This window comes from Octopus bimaculoides, chromosome 15, assembly GCF_046866305.1.
Source record: "Octopus bimaculoides isolate indiv1 chromosome 15, ASM4686630v1, whole genome shotgun sequence".
In the NCBI taxonomy this organism is placed as follows: domain Eukaryota; kingdom Metazoa; phylum Mollusca; class Cephalopoda; order Octopoda; family Octopodidae; genus Octopus; species Octopus bimaculoides.
Genome location: NC_142942.1, coordinates 15,369,647 through 15,379,646, shown reverse-complemented (window position 1 = coordinate 15,379,646; position 10,000 = coordinate 15,369,647). Strand labels below are relative to the sequence as shown.

Sequence of the window (10,000 nt, the reverse complement as noted above, 5' to 3'; positions counted from 1 at the left end):
CACAATTAATATTCATTATTTACATTATTTATATTTGACGGATGTTTGTCCTCATCTTGTTTGTTGCTAACACAACGCTTCCTCAAGACACCTGATGAAGGCTGGAGCGTATATCAGCCGAAACGTTGTGTTAGCAACAAACAAGATGAGGACAAACATCCGTCAAATATAAATAATGTAAATAATGTACATAATTCCTCATTTCTTAAATATAGAACTGTACAACTAATATTGTTCAAATTTAAAATACCACCATCTCCATAGTGCAACAACATAATAAAGCTATAATTCTCTAGTTTACTAACATTAATGATAAGACATTAATGATAAAAGTATATGTAAAATTCTATGGTTTGGTTTGTTCAAATTCTACTCGTTAGTCCTCAAGACTTTCCTTGCCGAAGCAATGGAATTCAGAATAACACATTGTGACATAAATGCTAACGATTTTGATCTAACTATGCTTGCCAGAAAGTCATTTTCTCAATAAAGACTCAACAGAGTCTCTAAAATAAGATATCAATTATCCATTTTATTTTATTTTGCGGCTCTTTGAAGAAGCAAAAATTTGTGTTCTATACGGTTGTTAATTTCAGTAATCTCAAATCTAGTTTTAACAACTTAGGTATAGACTAATGCAGAGATAACGGTTTAGCAATTGTTAACATTATCACATTAATCTAGGCAAAATATGAAAAAACTTAATTAGTAATTTTAAAGAACTAAGTCATAAAATTTTAAAGAACGAAGTCATAAAATAGGCTAATACAGAGATGACGGTTTAGCAATTAATAACATCATAACCAGATATAATCTAGGGAAAAAATGAAGAGACTTAATTAGTAATTTTAAAGAACTAAGTCTTAAAATTAAGTATAGGCTAATACAGAGATGATGGTTTACCAATCAATGACAACATAATTAGATAAAATCTAGCCAAAATATGGAGAGACTTAATTAGTAATTTTAAAGAACTAAAACTTAAAAATCGCAATAGCCTTCCAGATTTTAACTTTAGGCCTCTACATATGTAAACACAAACCGTACAGAAATCTAAATGAAAAGCACATTCACTTCGAGGAAATAACCCTCCAGCGATTTTAAGAATCTTATTACCATAAAGGTGAAGAATCACCAATATATTTTCAGATAAGCAACATTTACAAGAGCTACAAACAACTATAACAAAACATAGAAGAATACTGTTTTTAAAAAACACACTAAATTCATTACAGACTCTGAACAACAACCACATATATACATATATATATATATATATATATATACATGACAGGCTCCCTCACAGTTTCCGTCTACCAAATTCATTCATGCGGTATTGGCCAGCCCAGATTTATAGTAGCAGGCGTTTGTCTAAGGTGCTGCGCGGTGGAACTGAACCCGAAATCACGTAGTTAGAAAGCAAGCTTGCTCAGCACTCAGTCATGTTTTTGCCGACATACCATATATTACAATATAATCTTCCGTTACAATACCGCATAACGTTAATATTGATGTTGTAGCTGTTGTATCCGTTGTCAATAGCAACCAATGTGTTTATGTGGTTCTGACTTCCTTTGTGTCATATTCAGCATCTATCATTTCAGGTTTGGTAAAAGTTGAAGGAAGATCTGACATTTTAAACCCTGGCAGGGAATTCTCTTCGATTCATCCTGAATCTCTGTTGCATATAATCTTCTTTCGTGTGCTCGTAAAAAGCCTTCAGATTTAAAGTGTATGTATGTACTTACGTAAGTAGGTTTACGGATATTTATATATATACATATACATATACATACACATATATATATATGTACGTATGTATGTATGTATGTATATGTATATGTATATACATATATATATATATATATACATATACATGTACATATATATATATATATATATATATATATATATATATATATATATATATATATATATATATATATATATATGTGTGTGTGTGTGTGTGTGTGTGTGTGTGTGTGTGTGTGTGTGTGTGTGTATATGTATACATATATATATATATATATATGTATGTATGTATATATGTGTGTGAGTGTACTTACATATCCTCTAGAGATAGATAGATAGATAGATAGATAGATAGATAGATAGATAGATAGATAGATAGATAGATAGATAGATAGATAGATAGATAGATAGATATGTGAGCATGTATGTATGCAACAAACATACCTATATACAAACATACAAATCCATTGTTTATTTGTAACAAAAGCTTCAGCGGATCACCAGATTCGTATTCTCTGCGCATGTATACATGTTTCTAATACACAAGATAGCTGAACGGCAGGAGTTTCGCTAACCATAAACATATCCATTCTACCCAACAGGTTTATTAAGTGCTCACTTGAACTAAGGTCCTCCCAGCTAATATATTGGGTATACATCTCTCATTTTTGGAGATACCATCCTAACAGATAATCGTCGGATACCAGAAGAATACGGAGTATCGATTTTATCGAAATTATTCCTCCTGTAAAATTGAGGCGTGAGCTTATGTTAAATATAAATATTAACATTTCTGCTAAGGCAGCAAGTTGGCAGAATCGGTAGCATGCCGGGCGAAATGATTAGCGGCATTTCGTCTATCTTTACTTTCTGAGTTCAAATTTTGCGTTTCTTTCTGAGTTCAAATTCCATCAGTTCCAGAAATTCAGGCGTTTATGTAACCGGAATAAACCTGTAACTCTTTGGCAAAAATGTGTTGATTGTACTTACCTTGATGAATGAAATTACTGCGTTTTTTGAAAGTGCATTGAAGGGTTTCATCAGTTCCAGAATTCCAGGTGTTTATGTAACCGGAACAAACACACTTGTAACTTGTTCATTGTAATAATAATTACCTTGATGAATCAAATTTCAGCATTTTTGAAAGTGCATTTAAGTGGTTCATCAGTTTCAGAATTCCAGATTTTATGGAACCGGAATAACGAAAGTTGTAACTCATTGGCAAAAACGTTTTGACTCTAATGTTACTTACCTTGATGAATAAAATTTCCGCCTTTTTTAAGGTGCATTCAAGAATTTCCTCAGTTCCAGATCTCCATGTCATTTTGTGACCGAAATAAACAAAATTGTAACTCGTTAGCAAAAACGTGTTAATTGTAATAATACTTACCTTGATGAATAAAATGTCCGCATTTTTGAAAGTGCACTGAAGGAGTTTCCGTATTTTTGAAATATATTGTGGTGAATTTCATGTTTCAAAACGTTGCTTACTTTCTACTCAGCCTGATAATCTATGTTCTTGTTATTGCCATTGTAGTTGTTGCGGTGTGGAGGCGCAATGGCCCAGTGGTTAGGGCAGCGGACTCACGGTCATAGGATCGCGGTTTCGATTCCCAGACCGGGCACTGTTAGTGCTTATTGAGCGAAAACACCTAAAGCTCCACGAGGCTCCGGCAGGGGATGGTGGCGAACCCTGCTGTACTCTTTCACCACAACTTTCTCTCACTCTTACTTCCTGTTTCTGTTGTGCCTGTAATTCAAAGGGTCAGCCATGTCACACTGTGTCACGCTGAATATCCCCGAGAACTACGTTAAGGGTACACGTGTCTGTGGAGTGCTCAGCCACTTGCACGTTAATTTCACGAGCAGGCTGTTTTGTTGATCGGATCAACTGGAACCCTCGTCGTCGCAAGCGATGGAGTGCCAACACACACAACACAGTTGTTGCGGTATTTTTTTCTTCGTTTTGTTTGTTATTCCTCGCTTTTCTTATGATTTTATTCTTATTGGTGGCGATGTGGCTTGCTGTTGTTGTTGTTGTTGGTGTTTTTGCTATTGTTATAGTTACTGTTGTTGTTGCTGTTGTTGCCGCTGTTGCTGCTGGTGTTTTGAAGCGTGATGTAGAGTAATCCTCAACAAAGTATGACGTCATATTGAATTATACATATATTCTTATCTACGTATATAAAAATATGTGCATGAGTGTGTGAATGTGTGTGGGTGTGTACATTAGCACAAATGCATAAAACATAAACACATAAGCACACACACGAACACATACACACACACACACACATATAATGTACACGGATACAAAAACATACATTATATATATATATATATATATATACATATATATATATATATTTATATATGTGTAAATATTTCATAACTCATATATGTAATTCATATACCCTCACACAGATGTGCTCATACATACATATATGCACATACATACATATATGCACATACATACATTCATAAACAGATACATGCAGTTATGCTTACATACGTATCATACTTCTCTCCTTTAAGCTCTTTCTCTCTCTCTCTCTCTCTCTCTCTCTCTCTCTCTCTCTCTCTATATATATATATATATATATATATATATATATATATATATATATATATATATATATTCATCATACGTATATACAAACATAAATGCGTATTTACATTATGTATATATATGTATGTATGTAGTTACGTATGCGTACATGCATATACATGCACGTATATATAGATACACACATACATATGCACGCTTACATAGACATACGCACATACATATATGCATACAGGCAGTCATACTTTCACGCTCACGCCCACGCGCATTTCTCAAACACAAACATGAATAACAATCATCTGGTTCAAGCCAGCTAAAGGTTAAATATTTCCATTTGACGTTCACCTTCTAATAGCATTTATTTTTATTTAGAAGGATTTTACTGAAAGAACAAGAAGCAACAAAATAATGATGATGATGATAATAATAATAATAATAATAATAATAATAATAATAATAATAATAATAATAATAATAATAATAATAATAATAATAATAATAATAATGATAATAATAATAATAATAATAATAATGATGATGATGATGATTATGACGATGACGATGACGATGACATTATTGATGATGATGATGATGATGATGGTGATGGTGGTGGTGGTGATGGTGGTGATGGTTGTGGTGATGATGATGATGATTGTAATAATAATAATAATAATAATAATAATAATAATAATAATAATAATAATAATAACATTTGCTACTATAGGCACGAGGCCTGAAATTTGAGGGAGGGAGATCGTCAATTACATCGACCTGTGTTCCACTCGTACTTAATAATAATGATAATAATAATAATAATAATAATAATAATAATAATAATAATAATAATAATAATAATGATGATGATGATGATGATGATGATTTAAGTTTCAAAGTAGCAGAAAAGGTGGTATGAACACTAACCAGAGGGTGTGATAGAAAATGAGAATTACAAGAACTTGTGGGATATATAGGCGGACCATACTACTGAAGCATAACGATCAAATAGAATCATAGAGAACAAAATAAACGGTGTAAGATCTGATATTTTGCAATTCCCTATGATGGTTGAGCCGATATGAAAGACATTTGAAAAACTAAGAAAAACCAGGATTTAACCAGAGAGTTAAGTAGACTATGGAAGCCTGTGGCAACTGGTGTATTTACCTGAACATCCAAAATGCTACCAAAAAGTCTGGAGGAGATTGTAATTGGAACTTGCATTGTCGATTGCATAAATCACCGTCCTACGAGGGTGAGTCAAAAAGTAATGCCATTTTGTTTAGGACAGGTATAATTACCAGCATAAGGACATGTATTATACATCAAAATGAAGCTGGTCCTCTGGCGATCACATCTCTACTTCTCAATATAGTCACCGTTTCTCTCGAATGAGAACATGTAACTCTGACCCATAAAATTCTGTTGACTGTTCTTTGAGCCATATATATATATATATATATATATATATATATATATATATATATATATATCACACAGGTTGTAATCCTTTGAAACATATGTAGGAATAAAGTATGCAATTATAACATGCGTTTTCTCCAATCCTTAAATTTTTAAATATACTCAAATACCCAAAATTTCAAGGAGTTCCTGCCTTAAAAACAGGAGCTAACCACAGTTATTTTGTGTTCTTTGCTACATTGGTTTCTATTAACCCATTTATTCTATCAGAAGAATTTTTATTCATTAAGAGAGAAGAAATACACATAATTATATATATATATATATATATATATATATATATATATATATTCATAATATAAATGTATGTGAATATGTGTATATAATATGAATGGATGAATGGATGGGTGGATAGATGGATGGATGGATGGATGGATGGATGGATGGATGGATGGATGGATGGATGGATGGATGGAGGGAGGGAGGGATGAATGGATGATGTGATGCGGAGTTGGCTCTGTATGTATACGATGTGAAGCGATCTAATATTAGTTTCAACGATAATTTCCCAGGATTCAAACTGTTCGATATCAACCTAACTATTCAATGTATTTATTTTAATAACTTAAGTGGTTGAGTATTCCACAGGCAATGTACTCTTTACAGTGATACTCACATATAATCTATGTCAGCATGTGATTATAAACAATATTACAGGAAGAACCATTTCTGAAAAGAATAAGTAAACACATAACAACAAACAAAACGAAGCAAAAAATAATTTGTTGTGACAAGGACTGCAAATGGACTTTTTTTAATGATATAGAGAGAATTAAAATATTACCGTTTGTTAGAGGCAATAAATTTGAGCGTAATTATAGGTATAAATATAAATTTCATATTTATTATTATCAATAACGAAGATATATATTTTCAGAAAATGAACTCTGACAAAATACAGTGTATGTTATACGTAATATATCTTTTATAAAGTGAAGGATATCGAGATAATAGCGAAAATAACGGCCGTATGTGAGTGTGTGTGTGTGTGTGTGTGTGTGTGTGTGTGGACAGACTGAGAGATAAATAAATAGACAGACAGATAGAAAGGTAGATAGATAGATAGATAGATAGATAGATAGATAGATAGTTAGATAGATAGATAGATAGATAGATAAATAGATAGATAGATAGATAAATGGATAGATGTAAACGCATTAAATAAGTGTGTGTAAATGTGTGCGTGTGACAATGTGTTCAGAGAAATGAAAGTTCATTGACTGAGCGAGAATAAGTATGTCACGAATATCCATATTTATATAACCATATATATATATATATATATATATATATATATATATATATATATATATATATATATATATATATATATACATACAAACACACATATATATGCACACATAAATATACACATGCATTCTAAATGATCTTGAGACAGACAGACAGACAGACAGACAGACAGGCAGACAGACAAACAGAGAAATAGATAGATAGATTTACGTGACACATTTATTATGATTGAACCAATTAAATTCGGCGTAAATTCATCATTTTTCTTTACACATTTATACACACCCTCAGACATATAGACACACCTACACACAAAAACATGCATGCATCCGCACATACAATTAAACATGTATCAAATACATTTATATGAACGTCGTTACATGTGTTTATATATGTATATATATATGTGTGTGTGTGTGTATATATGTATGTGTGCATATGTATGTATGTATGTATACATGCATGTATGTATGTATACATACACATACACATATATTCACATATTTATATGCACATATATATATATATATATATGTATGTATATATATATATATATATATATATATATATATATATATATATATATATATATATATATATATATATATATATATATATATATATATATATATGTTTGTATGTATATATATATATATATATATATATATATATATATATATATATATATATGTTTGTATGTATATATATATATATATATATATATATATATATATATATATATATACATATATATATATATATGATTATAAAGATATAATTATAGTTACGGGCTACTGGAAATGACCATCGCCAATGCTAGAAATAGGTTTCAAATACCTACAATCCACTCTACAATTTGTTTTCTATATTCAACCACAGGTACGAACGCGAAGGAATGAGCAAGAAAATACAAAAAAAAAATATTGGATAATTCTATACCACGAGATTTCACGCTCTGTAAAAAATTGCTTTGCAATCTCCAGTAGCATAAACCATTAACATATAAACGAGAAATATACGTACCTAGTGGTAATTTTCACCTGCAGATAACAATGTACACATACATTTCCCGCGTATACATTTCATCTTCCAGCCCATCACGACCCAGATATGTATATATATTTCTCGTTTATATGTTAATGGTTTATTCTGCAGAAGATTGCAAGGTAATTTTTTGCAGAGCAGCATGAAATCTTGAGGTATAGAATCATTTTATGATTATATCCTTATATATATGTACATATGCGTTTGTAGATATATATGTGTATGTGTATATATATATATATATATATATATATATATATATATATATATATAAGGATAAGCATATTAAAAGGGGTCCTTGCTCATTTAAATGAAAGGGTGTTCAGAAATACTGTTGGGAACTACTGTGAAAAGGTTGGGAACCATTGCTTTAAAGTAACAAAGATGAGGCATTGGAAATGGAACATGGTGTTTCGTATTAATTATTGGCAGTTTCTAGGTTGTTTCTTTGTTTTCTTGGTCGTTCGGATCAGGTTTGGGTACACAACTATAATATGTTAATAGACTGCTAACTTCTATATAATATTACAACATTGGAATTGTAGTCCATCCATAATCACATATTCTGTTTCAGTTAACCCATAAACGTTTGGTTATGAAATTTAATTTTCTGCTTTATATGATATTGTCAGTACTGTCATGCTTTAGTATTGAAGCAGGTTTTATATTCAATCTATGACACAGCATTATAATTGTACATCCTATATGACAGTCATATTTATGGCAAATATTACATAAATATTTCTAATCGAATTTACATGTGACATCCATCATCTCAGCTCCACATGCCTAAAATATTGCAGTATATTTTAATACGAATTTGCTTTATTATTTTCCATAGGAAATATATAGGCCCCAGATACAATATAGAACGATGTCATATTATGTTGTATTAAAAGAATAAAAACTCGGTTTCATCTCTATCCAATACTCGTTTTTATTTCAATATCTTTCTTATCTTCTCTATATTTATGACAAAACTTTGAATAAAATATACACTTCCATTAAAACCAGTATAAAACATAAGACCACATCTTTTGATTTAAATATTATTTTCCTGATTTTGTAATGTATTTAATAATGTTTTCTTTTAGCTCTGTTTAATGTCCTCCATGTTTGTAACCGTATACTGATAAGAAATACATTCGACTATTTTACAACCTGCGTGTTTTTGTTGGTGAGTAGACTGTTTCCAGTAAAATATATTCTACTTCTCAACAAATTGTGGCTATGTGTTCTCACAGCGTTATGTATTGTCGCTAGAAGAATCCTTTATTATATTGTATATATGTGTGTATATATTCTTGTATGTATGTATGCACGTATATGTGCATGTACGTATGTAATTCTTTTATTAAGTACTCAGGTTTTAACACAGTGGACAACACAAGGACAGACAAAACACCACAGTGGGGACAATAAACATAAGACGAACGAAAAATGAAAAATATATAATGAAATTATGGTGGCGAAATGGCTGCATGCGCCCCACTCACATGCAGTACCATTTGAACGTTCTTACTTTCAGTTTATAATCTTTTTCTTTTTCTTTGGTTTTTTTTCCTATTAGCATCATTTTGTTTACTCTTTTTTCCCTGTTTCTTTTTAAACAATTTACTCACTTTTTGTAATACCTTATGTATGGTTCTATTTCACTTAGTTCTACTATTGGCGGCAGTTCATCGAACCCCCACCACGAAAGGATGAAAGGCAAAGTCGACCTCAGTGGAATTTGAACTCAGACCGTAAAGACAGACGAATGCCGCTAAGCATTCTCCCCGGCGTTCTAACGATTCTGCCAGCTCGCTGTCTTATCACGCCGCGTTTAGCACAATTAGAAATACTAATGAAGCCTCCCTCTTTGTTCCTCGCTCTTGACAGCTAGAACCAATAAAAGTATGAAAGAAT

At 31.3% G+C, this 10,000-nt stretch overlaps 1 long non-coding RNA gene across 1 annotated transcript in view; it reads right to left on the bottom strand.

The window, feature by feature from the left end:
* LOC149132421 (uncharacterized) overlaps positions 1-3,897 on the bottom strand; it is a 21,078-nt gene extending 17,181 nt beyond the window's left edge. Inside the window, exon 1 of the long non-coding RNA XR_016244508.1 lies at positions 3,143-3,897. This is a non-coding gene — a long non-coding RNA (uncharacterized LOC149132421). The remainder of the gene's footprint in view (positions 1-3,142) is intronic.
* Positions 3,898-10,000: the final 6,103 nt, after the last annotated feature.